Raw genomic sequence first — 18,539 nt, forward strand, 5'->3', positions numbered from 1 at the left:
AACTCATTTAGATTCAGATTTTTTATGCTATCAACCCGAGGGAGAACTAAATTTTCCCCCCTATTGTCAGAATTAAACCCTTGCAGATCAAATAAAGCTTGGCAAGCACATAGTTAAGCTCCGACCAATGATTTAATTCTCAAAAGAGCACTGCATCATGATGAAGATTTCTGTTTCGCACACTACCTTTATGGCCGGAGTTAGATTGACAAATTGCATGCAATTTCCAGTGGGGAATTTGGGTACAATTCCTGAAATTCATTTCAGAAAGTATAATTACAGTTGGCAGAGAAATGTTCATCTCATGAACATGGTTGGATTTGAACCCGGATGTTCAAATCAAGACAATGGGAAAATACACTCACCCAATGGACCAAATGAATTGCTGAAGCAATAAGATTCAAACTGCAGGCATCTGTGGCAATCAAATTGATCACCTCCATGTGCTACCCCAAGAATTTATCCAACAAGAGGCTGCTTAAATTGATATGCAGGAAGTGACATCAGTAGACGTCCAAAAGATACCAACAAGAATTTTGGGTGCTCAAGGTATTTGCCAACAAGCGGGTGCTCCTCCTCTGCACAATTACTCTCTTGTTCCTCTAAGCCTCCTGTTCAACATCCTTTAATGGCTGACTTATGTATGTAGAACAGATTTTCCTTACTGCTATTGGGGAATTCTACATCGGTACAGAGTTATCACAACCGCTTACACTCCAAAACCAATTGAAATGAGCCATACCAATATACATCATTCAGCTGTCATTTCAATTATAATTTTAAAAAAATTTTGGTCAATCACATGTCTGACACCCATCGCATGCTCAACAGTCCCCAAATGGAACTATGGAGAAATTCAAAGAAGAAGTTTCCATTCGCTAAATAGTGCATTCTATCTCCAGAGACAGTACCTACTGACTCAACTCCGAAGAACTTTAGGAAGAGATACTACTGGAGCTTAACTCATTAAAATTGCACAGCTTACAAGGAGCAATCACTGGGAACCTTTTTAACTGCTTGCCCATCTAGAGCCACCATATCCGTTAGGGCACTCATTTGCAGGTCGTCTGGAGCTGAATAGGAAGAATCTCCCCACCACAACAGACCTACCCCTTCAAATCCCATCCATGACCCAGGCTGGCTGGCCTGGTCTTCAACTGGAGCATTGAGGACTTACTGACTCAGGGACCTGTGAGTCCAGAGGATTACCTCAGTGCAATCTCCCATCATCAAGCGCATCATCTTGGAGTCAACCCAACGCCCAAAGAAAATCTTGCATATGGGACAAAGAGAACCCTTCCATTGCATGCCTAGCTCTGAACTATGATAGGAAACTGCGTGGATATGTCTTACATGACAGTGAGATTTTGCAAAGCTCCATTCACTTTCAATGTGGTACCAAATAATTGTACCCAGCTGATGTCAGCATCCAAAAGAAACCTAAGACTTGGGATGGATGCCTCTTGCACCTTCCAACCAAAACCTTCCGCTCTTGAGCTATGCCAATTCACCTTTCAGTCAACAAGTTCTGAATGGGGATCAGTAGCATAGTTGTTATGTTACTGGACTAGTATCAGTAATGGCGACCGTGAAACTACCAGATTGTTGTAAAAACCCATCTGATTCACTAATGTCCTTTAGGGAAGGAAATGTGCTGCCCTTACCGGGTCTAGCCGAGACGTGACTCCAGACCCACAGCAATATGGTTGACTCTTAACTGCCTGTTGAAATGTCTTAGCAATCCACTCAGTTGTATAAGGTGGCTCACCACCACCTTCTCATGGGGTTACCAGGGACAGGAAATGAATGCGCCCACATCCCATGAATGAATAAAAAAAAGCTCTGAAAACTCCTTACAACTAAGTTGCATGACAGTTTACAGCTGGTCATAAATATAATTAAGACATTAGCTCAAGAATCTGGCTGGGGTGGTTGCTGGCAGCACAAAAAGTCTGAAAAATTTTAATGTGGTGCCAACGGTCAAGTCGGGAATCATATTACTACATATGCATGAATGGATTCTATAAGATGAGTAACTATAAAGCCAATAATTCCCTCTCCTCCTGAAGGTGGAGGCTGATGTTGGGTAAGTCCAGGGACTTTATTCTTTATGCTATAATGCCACACAGCACATTTACACACAGCACTAACAGAACAACAATACTGCTGACTCTTCACTGTCCTCTGAAGTGGCTTAGCAAGCCAAACAGCTACGAAGAATAACTAAATGGAATGCAGTGGTTCAAGAAGGCGGACCAACGCCGCCACCTTAGAGCAACTGGAGATGGACAATAAATGCCGACCTTGCCAGCAACGCCCACATCCCAAGAATGAATAAAAAAATTACATATATAATGCCATAGAATTGAACTACTTTGAGGTTTTCTTTAAGTGGCAAGAAGTAAGGTTTGCTTAAAAGCAGCTTGCAGGAGTTCATTTAAGGTTGCATTTAATTGCAGCTCAGGTCAGGGAAAGTGCCTTCTTATTGTTAATGACATCTGTGTTTTAATAGTCAAAAACAAATATTAAAATCAGCTTTGCATCTATTTATTCTCTGTGCACGCGATGAGAAATCAACTATAGCATGAGAGTGTTTAAAAAGTGCTTGCTTTCTGCTTTTTATTATTTCATAATTTATCTCTAGTGATTACATCATGCTCTCCAGGTAGTACTTTGCCGTGAACTTTTGTTTTTGGTCCTTGGGGTTCCATTCTAGACATTAGTTTGGCTTGTTCTTGCTCACTGCTTTGGTCCAGAGATAGAATGTCAATGTATGTTGTAATGTATGTACCTTTAAGAGAGGAACTATCTTTTACAGCCCCTGTATACTGCAGTACCAGTAGTGACCACACCTGTATATAACACCGTGTAGTAATTTGTACAGTTAGTTCCAGCATACCCTCTGTTCAGTAAACACCTGTTATTACCGTTCTCCTGCAGTCCGTGTGTTATTTATACGCGGACACTACAGTGGCGACGAGCAGGTTCGAACTCACCTGCAGTACTGCATCACCTCACGGGGATCCATCCCTGAAAAGAAGCTTCTTGGAGGTCGAAGCCAGGGCAACGGGCGTCGACCGCGGGCAACCGCCCAGTGATCCATCGGAGTTCAGAGAATCGCAGGGGAGGCTGTGGAGAGCTGGGCTTGGTTCTCCAGTCAAGGTGTTCCAGCAAATCGGGCTGGTAGCAGGTAGTGCGCTGACCCTTCGGACTGCGGCGGGCTAGAGCTCGATCGAGCGGCTCTGCAAGGGGGCCGAGCAGCGTCGTCGGGAAGAAAAAGAGAGCGAGAGGGTGGAGCGCACAGGGCACGGCCGGTGCTCAAGAGCCGGGCAGCATTAAAGAAAATAAAAAAGGGGGAAGGAAAAGAGATGCGCAGTGGACAGCGTCGAAGAAGAATAAAACTAAGAAAATTAATTAACAAAAGAGAGACGTGCAGAAAGCCGCGAGGCGCCGCCATTACTATTTAGAACGCTAGGAGCAGCGTTGGCAGCAGCGGGGGAAGAAGGAAAAGCGCGGGAGGCGCCATTTTAATCCATTGGGGAAGAAGGAAAAGCGCGGGAGGTGCCATTTTAAACCACCCAAGATGCCGAAGAGTGGCAGCATCACTGCTTTCGACAACGAAATAGAAGACTGGACCACGGATGTGGAAAGAATTGAAGTGTACTGCAAGGCAAATGAGGTGGCCGATGAAAAGAAGGCGTCGGTATTATTGAATTTGATGGGCGCGAGAACGTACGGCCTATTGCGGAATTTAATTACCCCAGCTAAACCAATGGAGAAAAGCTTTGAAGAGATTGTCAATATCTTACAGGAACATCTAAACCCTACACCGCTGCTGATAGCAGAAAGATTCAAGTTCCATAAAAGAAACCAGCACAAAGACGAAAGTAATGCTGACTATCTTACGGAACTACGCAAGTTATCGAAACACTGCCAGTTCGGAGTAGGACTGGCAGATACCTTAAGGGATAAGTTTGTCTGCGGGCTCCAGAGTGAAGGAACCCAGAAACGACTACTTTCGGAAAAGGACCTTACGCTAGAAAAGGCTTTCAGCGTTGCAGTATCCTACGAAGCAGCAGCACGGGGAGCTGCGGAAATACAACAGAAACCACAAGAATATAGCACCAATGAAATGGCATATGGAGCAGAAAAGTGCTATCGCTGCGGCAGAACAACCCATGACCAGAAGGATTGCTGGTTTAAGGACAAAGTATGCAGGCAATGTGGAAAAGTAGGACACATAGCACAAGTCTGCAGGTCGGGAAAGAAAACCAACACGAAAAGAACTACTAAGGAAAAGTACAAGAAAGTACAAAAGATGACGGACAGTAGTTCAGAAGATCAGAAGAGTGATAATGACTCCGGGAGCAGGAGACAAAGTTGTCTAAAGTTACACAACGTGATTGCAAAGGAGGATCACCGAACCATTTGGGTCACCCTCATGATAGCAGGGCCCTAAGTAAAGGTGGAATTGGACACAGGATCAGCCCTAACAGTCATGAATCGATGAGACTACGAGCGGCTATTCTCACACATACCCTTGAAGGACACGTCCATTGTCTTGAAGACATATACGGGGCAAAAAGTCTACCCCAGAGGAAAAATAAGGGTGCCCGTTAAATACAACGGCAAGGAAACACAGAAACTGTATCTATATATACTACAAGATGGAGGACCACCATTATTGGGACGTGAATGGATCCAACAAATACAATTGGATTGGCATTCCATTCAGGCGCTAACTGTGGCTGACAAAAAGGATGACGACGTCACACCTGGACGATTGTCAAAAATTCTAACTGACGCGAAAGAGGTGTTCCAGCAAGGACTTGGGACTCTAAAAGGCGTAACGGCAATGATAAAAATTGAAGATAACGCAAACCCAAAATTTTTTAAGGTCAGACTAGTACCGTATGCGATCCGCCCAGCTGTCGAAGCAGAGCTGGAGAGTCTGGAGCGTTCGGGTGTGCTGTCCAAGGTGGACTGGAGCGAGTGGGCCACACCCATCGTTCCTGTAATGAAATCATTGAGCAGCACGCCTGGGGAGCCGAAGAAGGTTCGCATCTGTGGGGACTTTAAGGTAACTGTGAACCCAGTCCTTCACATAGTACAATATCCACTTCCGTGGATAGAAGATATTTTCGCCTCACTATCTGGAGGGAAACGCTTTACGAAGATTGATCTGGCCCAAGCGTATCTACAAATGGAGGTAGAAGAAGCATCTAGAAAATACCTCACGATAAACACTCACAAAGGTCTTTACCATTACAACCGACTGGTATTCGGGGTAGCATCAGCTCCGGCTATTTGGCAGAAGGCGATGGAACAAGTCCTGCAAGGGATCCCGGGGGCCCAGTGTTAGTTGGACGACATCCTGGTTACGGGCGAAAATGACAGTGAACACCTTGCCAACCTGGAGCAGGTGCTCACTAGATTACAAGAATATGGGCTACGAGCCAACCGCCCCAAATGCGAGTTTTTCAGGAAACAAATCTCGTATTGTGGCCACGTGATTGATGAAGATGGGTTACATAAGTCCCCAGACAAGATTGAGGCAGTAGTCAAGGCTCCAGCACCGGAAAATGTGTCGCAACTGAGGTCGTTCCTCGGGTTGGTGAACTACTACCATAAGTTCTTGCCAAATTTGTCTGCAATTCTGCACCCACTGAATGCCCTGCTGCAAACTGGAGTAGCATGGAAATGGAGTGATGAGTGTAAGCGTGCCTTTCAGAAATGTAAATGCCTAATCACTTCAAAAGAAGTATTGGCCCACTACAATCCAACACTACCGATTCGGTTGGCATGTGATGCGTCTCCCTACGGCATTGGAGTGGTGCTGTCGCACAAATTCCTTGACGGTTCAGAGTGGCCAATAGCCTTTGCGTCACGCTCGTTAACCTCAGCCGAGCGTAACTACGCCCAGATTGACAGGGAGGCCCTCAGCCTGGTGTGGGGGGTGAAGAAGTTCAATCATTATCTGCACGGGCAGAAATTCACCTTACTGACTGATCACCAGCCTCTTGTCTCCATTTTTAACCCAAAGAAGGGCGTTCCGGTGATGACGGCGCAACGGCTGCAAAGATGGTCCCTTTTTCTAGGGGCACATCAATACGAAATAGAGTATAAGGGCATGAAACAGCATGGAAACGCTGATGGGCTGTCGCGCCTGCCACTGCCTACGGTGGAGGAAGCACCTGCAGTGGACCCTGTTGAGATATTCCATTCGACCATAGTCGAATGCCTACCTGTTACAAACTCAAGTATAGAGAAGGAAACCCAAAATGACCCGACACTCTCTCTGGTCTATGATTTGACGGTGAAGGGATGGCCAGCACATGGCGACTCACTGTTGCCAGCATTCTCGCCAAGGAGAGAACAGCTGTCAGTGTGCCGGGGGGCCTTGATGTGTGGATCCCGAGTGGTAATTCCACCCAAGTTGAGAGATAGAGTGCTCAATGAGCTTCACGAGGGTCATCTGGGAGGGGTAAAAATGAAGAGCCTAGCCAGGGCGTTTGTGTGGTGGCCGGGAATCGATAAAGAAATCGAGGAAATGACCAAGAGCTGCACAGGATGCCAGAAAGTCCAAAACGCTCCACCACAGGCCCCGCTACACCCATGGGAGTGGCCCTCATCTCCATGGCAATGGGTACACATTGATTTTGCTGGTCCATTTATGGACTCAGTGTTTTTAATCGCCGTGGATGCACATTCGAAATGGCCAGAGGTCATCAAAATGTCCTCCACCACCACGGAGAAAACTATTGCAGTCCTACGGACCATCTTCGCCAGGAATGGCTTGCCAGAACAGATTTGTTCCGACAATGGACCACAGTTTGTGTCCGAGGATTTCCAGAGGTTTTTGAGGAATAATGGGGTAAAGCATTACACATCCGCCCCATATCATCCAGCCACAAATGGATTGGCTGAGAGGTTTGTTCAAACCTTTAAAAAAGCAATAAAGGCAATGTATAACGACAACATACCACTGCAACACAAGGTGGATAATTTCTTGTTTGCTTACCGGAATGCGACACATGCAGTCACCAACCAAGCTCCAGCCATAATGTTCTTCAACCGAAGGCTAAGATGTCGCCTGGATTTGCTCAAACCAAACATAAGACGAGATGTTGAGGATAAGCAATTCCAGCACATCAATGAGAAGCCAACCAGGAGCTTCAAGATAGGGCAACCAGTCTTGGCCCGCGACTACCGAACAGAAAAGTGGCAGCCAGGAACGATATGCACACGGCAGGGACCACTAATGTACACAGTGGACGTTGGAGGGAGCATCGTGAGACGCCATGCTGACCAGATTCTAGAGTCACAGGAACAAGTCAAACCCATGCCACGATCATACGCACCTGGTGATGAACCCGATGTACAGATTGCGTCTACCTCAGAATCAGTGGTATTGGAAGCTGACGAACCAACCAATGACAATGAGCCAGAATCGACTCCGCCGCAAGAACAGGATACTCAAGAAAGGCCCTATCCAGACAGGATCAGGAAGCCTCCTCAAAGACTGAATTTATAAATGATTACTTTCAGCTGATGTATATAGTACAAAGAAAATTGTAATTGTAATTAGTTATTATTTAATTGTTAAATGAATGTTATGTACTGTTTATCTAAAAGGGGAGGAATTGTAATGTATGTACCTTTAAGAGAGGAACTATCTTTTACAGCCCCTGTATACTGCAGTACCAGTAGTGACCACACCTGTATATAACACCGTGTAGTAATTTGTACAGTTAGTTCCAGCATACCCTCTGTTCAGTAAACACCTGTTATTACCGTTCTCCTGCAGTCAGTGTGTTATTTATACGCGGACACTACATATGCAATAAATTATTCACTTAAATTTATGTTTTACTAGCTTTTCTCAAACCTGCACACAATTACTGGACTGATCAGATTTAGTACATCGCTTATTCTGCCTGATCCTTGATAGATGCCATGTTGGGATACTTATGACAAGGTTAGTGAACCTACTCACAGGGGGTCAACCTCAAACCAAAATACCATTACCACAATGTATCAGTGACAACTGTAAAACATCAACATTGACCGACAAACAGAGTTATTGGGATTATAAATACCATAAAAAGAACAAAAAGCTCTATTTGCCATTTATATAGTAAATCATACAAATGGGTTTACCTAGCATACTTGAAATTAAAAAATTATACTTGAAGATTAGAGTATTATAATATAATTTATAAATGACCTCCGTGCTAGGTACAGTACTTTTTTCATATTCCGATTTATAATATAAACTTCACTTTGACCACAAAAATATATGGGATGTATATGAGAAAAATATATATGAGGAAAGGCTAATGTTCCAGAATATGCCAAATTATGTTTAATTCTAGTTTCAAATTAAATCTTATGGCACTATATTGATTGCCAACTCAAAGGAATGCCATGGATGAGTCGTGAATATTACATTCTTTAATCTAGGAATTATAAAAATAAAAAATATTTTTCTTAGAACTTCTTGAATCAGAATGCCATTTTTTAATTCTTTCAATTTTCTTTTATTCGTTTATGGGATGTGGGCGTCGCTGGCGTGGCCAGCATTTATTGCCCATCCCTAATTGCCCTGGAGAAGGTGATGGTGACCTGCCTTCTTGAACCGCTGCAGTCCGTGTGGTGAAGGTACTCCCACAGTGCTGTTGGAGAGGGAGTTCTAGGATTTTGACCCAACGACGACGAAGGATCAGCGATATACTTCTAGTTCAGGATGGTGTGTGACTTGGAGGGGAACTTGGAAGTGGTGGTGTTCCCATGCGCTTGCTGCCCTTGTCCTTCTAGATGGAAGAGGTCGCGGGTTTAGGAGGTGCTGCCGAAGAAGCCTTGGCGAGTTGCTGCAGTGCATCTTGTAGATGGTACACACTGCAGCCACGGTACGGTGGAGGGGGTGAACGTTTAAGGTGGCGGATGGGGTGCCAATCAAGCGGGCTGCTTTGTCCTGGATCATCCAGGCAAGTGGACAGTATTCCATCACACTCCCTACTTGTGCCTTGTAGATGGTGAAAAGGCTTTGGGGAAATCACACAGAGAGTCAGGAGGTGAGACACTCGCCGCAGAATACCGAGCCTCTGACCTGCTCTTGTTGCCACAGTATTTATGTGGCTGGTCCAGTTAAGTTTCTGGTCAATGGTGACGCCCATGATGTTGATGGTGGGGAATATGGCGATGGTAATGCCGTTGAATGTCAAGGGGCGGTGGTTAAACTCTCGCTTGTTGGAGATAGTCATTACGCCTGAAAATTTTACAGCTGGTGCAAAGAGGCGCAGGAACCTGTTTTCACAGCGTAAAGGGACAACCATCATGATTAAAATTGTTCAACTGATGCTTTTTTGTTTAAATTAATTAAATTTGTTTGCTCTTTACACTGAGCCTGCCTGATCGATTAGCAAACCCCCAAAAGCTCAGTGGAATATTATCTGAATGTACATCTCTGCATGAATAAAGTAATTAGCAGCCTGCAGTGCTTCAGCTATGAAGAGGGACTGGACAGGCTGGGATTGTTTTCCTTAGAGCAGATAAGGCTGAGGGGGGACCTGATTGAGGTGCACAAAATTATGAGGGGCATAGATAGGACAGATAGAAAGAAACTTTTAGTAGAGGGGTCAATAACCAGGGGCATAGTTTCAAGGCAAGGGGCAGGAGGTTTAGAGGGGGTTTGAGGAAAAACTCTTTCACCCAGAGGGTGGTTGGAATCTGGAACCCTCACAACATTCAAGAAGCATTTAGATGAGCACTTGAAACACCATAGCATACAAGGCTATGGACCAAGTGCTGGAAAATGGGATTAGAATAGACAGGGCTTGATGGCTGGTGCGGACACGGTGGGCCGAAGGGCCTCTTTCTGTGCTGTATAACTCTAAGACTCTATGAAGTGTAGTGTGATTGCTTCTGGTCTATTAATAATTTTCCCCAACATTCATTTCTGTTTTTAAGAATGTAAATCCACACTGGGGTGAGTGCGAGACTGGGGATGAATGATTCCTTCAGTTTCCTGCTTGGAGCACGAGCCCACGTGATCCCAGGTATGCTTATGCCACAGTGTGCCCCTGGGATCCGTGGGCCACTGTGCTGCACTCAACTCTGCAGTGTCTGACAGCAACTTCTCAAAGGAGGGTTCCCAGCAGGTAAGTGCGCATTCTGTTCGGATGTCGGTGGCCTAATCCTCAGTTACACCGACGACTACAAAATCCGGGCCAGTGATGTTTCAGACGTGGAATTAGGCCTTGGTGCTGGATTGGACGTGATGGTGGGGGATTTGGCGATGGTAATGCTGTTGAATGCAGTTTAAACTTGCATGTTCTCTTTTGACGCCTAACAGGTTACACTTCCTCCAACTAATATTGGGACGATCAAAGCCATTGTCTTTGTTCCCTGCCACAAGCTCTGTTCCCTAGCCACCGTGTACTCCAACCCTCTCCCTAACATTTGTGCGAGGCTGAACCAGACTGTTCGTAACCTTGGTGTCATATTTGACCCGGAAATGAGCTTCCGACCACATATCCGCGCCATAACTAAGACCGCCTATTTCCAACAGCGTAACAATGCCCGTCTCCGCCCCTGCCTTAGCTCATCTGCTGCTGAAACCCTCACCCATGCCTTTGTTACCTCTAGACTTGACTACTTCAATGCACTCCTGGCTGGCCTCCCACATTCTACCCTACGTAAACTTGACGTCATCCAAAACTCTGGTGCCCATGTCCTAACTCGCACCAAGTTCCATTAACCTTATTGCATGGAGAACCTTCCGACTAGGCCATAAAGTTGAAAATATTTTTTAAAAACTGGCCCAGTTAAAATTACTCCATAGAGCCTGTATGAGCAGAGTTAAATTTCACTGAATGGAATTCCACGCCCTGCAACACGTGGTGCAGGTGTAAATTTATAAACTGACACCTCAACAACTTCATATTGGAATGTCTGAAAGCAAGAGACTTTTGTGTAAAGGTAAATCACACAAAAAGGCACACATTTCCAGTCAGGACATACCTGTGCTGATGGTTCAAAAGCTTATTACTACAAAATGATTTTCTGACAATTACTAATATTGCTAATCTCTAACATCTTCCAGTTCTGATAAAATGTCAACGACCAGAAATGTTAACTCTGTTTCTCTCTCCACAAATGTTGCCTGACTTGCTGAGTGTTTTCCAGCAGGTATTTATGCAACATGGGAGAGGGGGCACAAACATGGCTTGAGAATGTATGTTTCCACTATTCCCTGTGGACAATAGGTCCTCTAAGCTTTGTAATCATTGTAGAATAAAAGAATGAGACTACACATTCAGTTCATTCAATCATCCAGTTCTTCAGTTACACACCTTGAGGGAGTATTAATCAGGAAATAGTTGAGGCTTGTAATAAGGGAACAGCTATAATTATGGGGGATTTTAATTATCATATTAACTGGACAAATCAAATTGGGCAGAGCAGCCTTGAGGATGAGTTCATTGAGTGTATTAGGGATGGGTTTCTTGAGCAGTATGTAACTGAACCGACCAGGGGGCAAGCAACCTTAGATTTGGTCCTGTGTAATGAGACAGGATTCATTAAAAATGTCCTAGTAAAGGATCCCCTTGGAATGAGTGACCATAACACGGTTCAATTCCATATTCAAGTAGAGGGTGAGAAGGTTGGATCTCAAACAAGCGTGCTGAGCTTGAATAAAGGAGACTATGAAGGTATGAGAGCGGAATTGATTAGAGTGGACTGGGAAAATAGATCAAAGGGTAAGACGGTACATGATCAGTGGTGTACATTTAAGGAGTTATTTTACAACATCCAAAAAATATATATTCCACTGAGGAAAAAAGGGTGTAAAAGAAAAGATAGCCATCCGTGGCTAAGTAAAGTAATTAAGGATAGTATCCGACTAAAAACAAGGGCATATAAGGTAGCCAGATCTAGTGGGAGGATAGAAGATTGGGAAGTCTTTAAAAGACAGCAAAAAATAACAAAAAGATTGATTAAGAAAGGGAAGATAGATTATGAAAGTAAATTAGCAAAAAATATAAAAATGGATAGCAAAAGTTTCTATAGTTATATAAAAAGAAAAAGGGTGGCTAAAGTAAATGTTGGTCCCTTAGAGGATGAGACTGGGAAATTAATGGTGGGAAACATGGAGATGGCAATAACGCTGAACAAATATTTTGTATCAGTCCTTATGGTAGAGGACACTAAGAATATCCCAACACTGGACAAACAGGGGGCTCTCGGGGGAGAGGAGCTAAATACGATTAAAATCACTAAGGAAGTGGTATTTGGTAAAATAATGGGACTTAAGCCGGATAAATCCCCTGGACCTGATGGCTTACATTGTAGGGTCTTGAGGGAAGTGGCGGTAGGGATTGTGGATGCATTGGTAATAATTTTCCAAAACTCCCTGGACTCAGCAAAGGTCCCGGCAGATTGGAAAACTGCTAATGTAACACCCTTATTTAAAAAGGGTAGTAGGCAGAAGGCTGGAAACTATAGACCTGTTAGCCTAACATCTGTGGTTGGTAAAATGAAACACCCTTATTTAAAAAGGGTAGTAGGCAGAAGGCTGGAAACTATAGACCTGTTAGCCTAACATCTGTGGTTGGTAAAATGTTGGAGTCCATTATTAAGGAGACAGTAACGGGACATTTGGATAAACATAATTTAATAGGACAAACTCAGCATGGTTTCATGAAGGGGAAGTCATGTTTGACAAATTTGCTTGAGTTCTTTGAGGAAGTAACATACAGGGTAGATAAAGGAGAACCAGTGGACGTAGTGTATTTAGACTTCCAAAAGGCATTTGACAAGGTGCCACACCAAAGATTATTGCTTAAGATAAAAAAATCACGGGATTGGGGTAATATTCTGACGTGGGTGGAGCATTGGCTATCTAACAGAAAGCAGAGAGTTGGGATAAATGGTTCATTCTCAGACTGGCAATTGTAGTGTATGTACCTTTAAGAGCCCGTGTACTGTAATACCGGTAGTGACCACTCGGGTATATAAGCCTGTATAGCGTCTTGTATCTTTTAGTTCACCTCCAGACTTTGTTCAGTAAACACCTGTTAAACCAACTCCTGCATTCCGTGTCTCCATTAACACACGGATACAACAGTGGCGATGAATGGGAAACGGACTTGCCTGCAATTCGGCAGCACCTCAAGGAGATCGATTCCTCAGACGAATGTCGAAGAAAAAAAAACAAACTGTGGTTTCACCAGCTAGCCGGGCTGGTGGCAGGTACTGCACTAATCCTTCCTGGGCGGCGGGCTGGGGCTCGATCGGGTGGCTCTGCAGCAGTGCCGAGCAGCGAGTCGGAAGGCGGAGGCAAACAGAGACGGATCGTGGAGCACTCGGGATACGGCCGACGCTGCAAAGCAGGTCGGCGTTCGGACCAAGCAGAGGGAGGGAAAAGTCCCAGAGAGTCCGGCGGGAACGAGTCTCCAACTATTAAAAATATCTGTGTAAATAAAAACCACGGAGAACAGCGTTGTCAGCAGCGGCAGCGGCGGGAGGCGCCATTTTTTTCTCGGCAGGGAAGAAAGGAAAGCGCGGGAGGCGCCATTTTTGATTTTCAGGATGCCGAAGACTGGCAATATTACTGCTTTTGATAGTAATATAGAGGATTGGACCACATATGTGGAAAGAGTGGAGGTATATTGCACAGCGAATGAAGTACAGGATGATAAAAAGGCATCGGTACTTCTAAATCTGATGGGCGCAAGGACATACGGGCTGTTACGAAACTTAATCACTCCAGCCAAACCAATAGACGAGAATTTTAAGGAGATTGTTGATACCCTACAGGAGCACTTAAACCCAACACCGCTGCTGATAGCGGAACGATTCAAATTCTTCAGGAGGAATCAGCACAAGAATGAAAGTAACGCTGATTACCTCACCGAATTAAGGAAGCTGTCAAAGCACTGCCAATTCGGGGCAGGACTGGCAGATTCTCTACGAGACAAATTCGTCTGCGGTCTCCTAAGTGAAGGAACACAAAAAAGGCTACTTTCTGAGAAAGATTTGACACTGGACAAGGCTTTCAGTGTGGCTGTATCATACGAAGCAGCAGCAAGAGGAGCTGCAGAGATACAGCAAAAGCCACAGGACTTCGGCACCCATGAAATGACACGGGGTTTCGAAAGATGTTATCGCTGCGGCAGATCCACCCATGACCAGAGGGACTGCTGGTTCAAGGACAAAGCATGCAGGCAATGCGGAAAGATGGGACACATTGCACGTGTATGCCGATCTGGAAACCAAAAAATCCACTGACAGAAAAAAAATCAATAAGGAAAAGTACAGAAAGGTACAAATGATGACAGACAGTAGCTCCGAAGACCAGAAGAGCGATAGCGACTCCGGAAACAAGAGACTAAGCTGTCTCAAATTACATAATGTAATTGCCAATGAAGATTACCAGACCATTTGGGTTACCCTCACGATAGCGGGGTCCCCGGTTAAAATGGAGCTAGATACAGGATCAGCTCTGACCGCCATAAGTCGACGGGATTACGAGCGGCTATTTCCGCATATACCTTAGAAAGACACATCCATTATCTTGAAGACATATACGGGGCAGAAAGTATACCCCAGAGGGAAAATAAGGGTGCCTGTTGTATACAACGGCAAGGAAATACAGAAGTTGTATTTATACGTTCTGCAAGATGGTGGTCCACCGCTGTTGGGATGTGAATGGATCAGGAAGATACGTTTAGACTGGCACTCCATTCAGGCACTGACGGTGACCAGTAAGAAAAAAAATGATGACGTCATACCTGAACGATTAAAAGGCATCTTGGCCAATGCCAAAGAAGTGTTTCAACAGGAACTAGGAACCTTGAAAGGCGTCACCGCCTCAATAAAAGTGGAAGATGCGGCAATTCCCAAGTTTTTTAAGGCAAGGCCGGTGCCATACGCAATTCGTCCAGCAGTCGAGGCAGAGCTGGAGAATTTGGAAAAGGCAGGCGTGTTATCCAAGGTAGATTGGAGCGAGTGGGCAACACCCATCGTCCCGGTCATGAAGAAAACGTTGAATAATGATAAATCTGAAGAACAGAGAAAAATTTGCATCTGTGGGGACTTCAAGGTGACTGTAAACCCGGTCCTTCACACGGTACAGTATCCTCTTCCGAGGATAGAAGATACTTTCGCCTCACTATCCGGAGGGAAATGTTTCACCAAAATTGACTTGGCACAGGCATATCTACAGATGGAGGTTGAAGAGGCCTCTAAAAAGTATCTCACGATAAACACACACAAAGGCCTGTACCAGTACAGTCGACTGGTTTTCGGAGTAGCATCAGCTCCAGCTATCTGGCAAAGAGCTATGGAGCAAGTCCTGAAAGGGATTCCGGGGACTCAATGCTACCTAGACGACATCCTTGTAACAGGAGAAAACGACAACGAGCACCTTGCCAATTTGGAGCAGGTGCTCACTAGGCTGAGAGAACGGGGCCTACGAGCAAATCGCCCCAAGTGCGAATTTTTCCAGAAACAAATATCATATTGTGGCCATATAATTAACGAAGAAGGGTTGCATAAGTCACCTGAAAAAATTGAAGCGGTCATAAAAGCCCCAGCACCTGAAAATGTCTCACAATTAAGGTCGTTCCTGGGATTGATAAATTACTATCATAAATTTTTACCGAACTTGTCAACTGTTCTGCACCCTCTTAACGCACTGCTACAAACGGGAGTAATTTGGAAATGGAGTGAAGACTGTAAACGTGCCTTCCATAAATGCAAAGGCTTGATCACGTCCAAGGAAGTGTTGGCTCATTACAACCCATCACTGCCAATCAGACTGGCGTGCGATGCATCCCCTTACGGCGTAGGAGCGGTATTATCGTATAGATTCCCTGATGGCTCGGAGCGGCCGATAGCTTTTGCGTCACGCTCATTGAACTCAGCTGAGCGTAACTATGCCCAGATCGACAGGGAAGCACTCAGCCTGGTGTGGGGAGTGAAGAAATTCAACCATTACCTACACGGACAAAAATTTACCTTGTTGACTGACCATCAACCCCTCGTCTCCATATTCAACCCTAAAAAGGGCGTTCCCATTATGACAGCGCAAAGGCTACAGAGGTGGTCCCTTTTCCTAGGGGCACACCAACATGACATATAATACAAAGGATCAAAACAGCATGGGAATGCTGGCGGTTTATCGCGCCTACCGTTGCCAACGGTAGAAGAGGCACCAACAGTGGACCCAGTGGAGATGTTCCACTCAACCATAGTGGAATGTCTACCAGTAACAAATTCTACCATTGAAAAGGAAACGAGAAATGACCCGACTCTCTCACGAGTCTACGATTTAACGGTGAAGGGATGGCCAGCACATGGCGAACCACTGTTGCCAGCATTCTCGCAAAGAAGAGAACAGCTGTCAGTGTGCCGAGGAACCTTGATGTGTGGATCCAGAGTGGTGATTCCACCCAAACTCCAGGATAAAGTGCTAAAGGAGCTTCACGAGGGGCATCTGGGTGGAGTGAAAATGAAGAACCTAGCCAGAGCGTTTGTGTGGTGGCCAGGTATCGATGGAGACATCGAAGAAATGACCAAGAGCTGTCTAGGATGCCAGAAGGTCCAAAACGCCCCACCACAAGCCCCTCTACATCCATGGGAGTGGCCCTCATCTCCATGGCAAAGGGTACATATCGACTTTGCTGGTCCATTTATGGACTCAATGTTCTTAATCGCGGTTGATGCACACTCCAAGTGGCCGGAGGTAATAAAGATGTCCTCCACCACCACGGAAAAAACCATTACAGTATTAAGGACCATATTTGCCAGGAATGGGCTGCCTGAACAGATCTGTTCTGATAATGGACCGCAATTTGTGTCCGAAGAATTCAGGAAGTTCTTAAAAAACAATGGGGTTAAGCACTACACGTCCGCCCCATACCATCCCGCCACCAATGGATTAGCTGAAAGGTTTGTCCAGACCTTCAAGAAGACCATAAAGGCCATGGGTAATGAAGACATAAATCTACAACATAAGGTAGATAACTTCTTGTTTGCGTACAGGAATGCAACACATGTGGTTACAAACCAAACTCCCGCCATGATGTTTTTCAATAGAAGACTGAGATGCCGGCTGGATTTGATCAAGCTAAACATCAGAAGGGACGTAGAGAACCGGCAATTTCAAGGCATGAATGAAAGGCCAACTAGAACCTTCCAGATAGGTCAACAAGTTTTGGCCCGGGACTACCGTACCGAGAAATGGCAGCCTGGAACTATTTGCACACGACTAGGACCGCTGATGTATACCGTGGACATTGGAGAAAGCATAATAAGGCGCCATGCTGACCAGATCATAGTGTCATTCGAAAAGGGACAACCTACACCACAACTCTATACGCCTAATGATGAAGCAGAGATACCCATAGTATCTACCTCCGATCCGGTGATACTGGAACCAGATGAACCCGACACTGGCATTCAAGTCGAATCGACCTTGCCAAAAGAACCTACTACACCACCAAAAACTACTACACCACCGAGGCGCTATCCGGACCGAGTCAGGAAGCCTCCAGAGACACTGACTTATAATTGATTAACTGCAGCAAATGTGTAGATTATTGTTCTCATGTTAATTAATGATTACTTAAAATGTTATGTACTAATTATCTGAAAGGGGAGGAATTGTAGTGTATGTACCTTTAAGAGCCCCTGTGTACTGTAATACCGGTAGTGACCACTCGGGTATATAAGCCTGTATAGCGTCTTGTATCTTTTAGTTCACCTCCAGACTTTGTTCAGTAAACACCTGTTAAACCAACTCCTGCATTCCGTGTCTCCATTAACACACGGATACAACAGCAATCAGTAACTAGTGGTGTTCCACAGGGGTCAGTGCTGGGTCCCCAACTCTTTACAATCTCTATTAACGATTTGGAGGAAGGGACCGAGTGTAACATATCAAAGTTTGCAGATGATACAAAGATGGGAGGGAAAGTAGTGAGTGAGGAGGACATAAAAAACCTGCAAAGTGACATAGACAGGCTAAGTAAGTGGGCAGAGATTTGGCAGATGGAATACAATACTGGAAAGTGTGAGGTTATGCACTTTGGCAGGAAAAATCATAGAGCAAGTTATTATCTTAATGGCAAGAAACTGGAAAGTACTGTAGTACAAAGGGATCTGGGGGTCCTGGTGCACGAAACTCAAAAAGTTAGTATGCAGGTGCAGCAAGTGATCAAGAAGGCCAATGGAATGTTGGCTTTTATTGCTAGGGGGATGGAATATAAAAACAGGGAGGTATTGCTGCAGTTGTACAAGGTATTGGTGAGACCGCACCTGGAATACTGCATACAGTTTTGGTGTCCATACTTAAGAAAAGACATACTTGCTCTCGAGTCAGTACAAAGAAGGTTCACTCGGTTAATCCCGGGGATGAGGGGGTGGTCATATGAGGAGAGGTTGAGTAGATTGGGACTCTACTCATTGGAGTTCAGAAGAATGAGAGGCGATCTTATTGAAACATATAAGATTGTGAAGGGGCTTGATCGGGT

General features: G+C 44.9%; 1 protein-coding gene across 1 annotated transcript in view; it reads right to left on the minus strand.

The window, feature by feature from the left end:
• Positions 1-18,539, minus strand: part of mtrex (Mtr4 exosome RNA helicase) — a 233,156-nt gene that overhangs the window by 77,169 nt on the left and 137,448 nt on the right. The gene's annotated exons all lie outside the window — the stretch shown is intronic.

The sequence above is a fragment of the Somniosus microcephalus genome, chromosome 2 (genome assembly GCF_052327205.1).
Source record: "Somniosus microcephalus isolate GS21.2 chromosome 2, FLI_Smic_1.0, whole genome shotgun sequence".
NCBI classification, from domain to species: domain Eukaryota; kingdom Metazoa; phylum Chordata; class Chondrichthyes; order Squaliformes; family Somniosidae; genus Somniosus; species Somniosus microcephalus.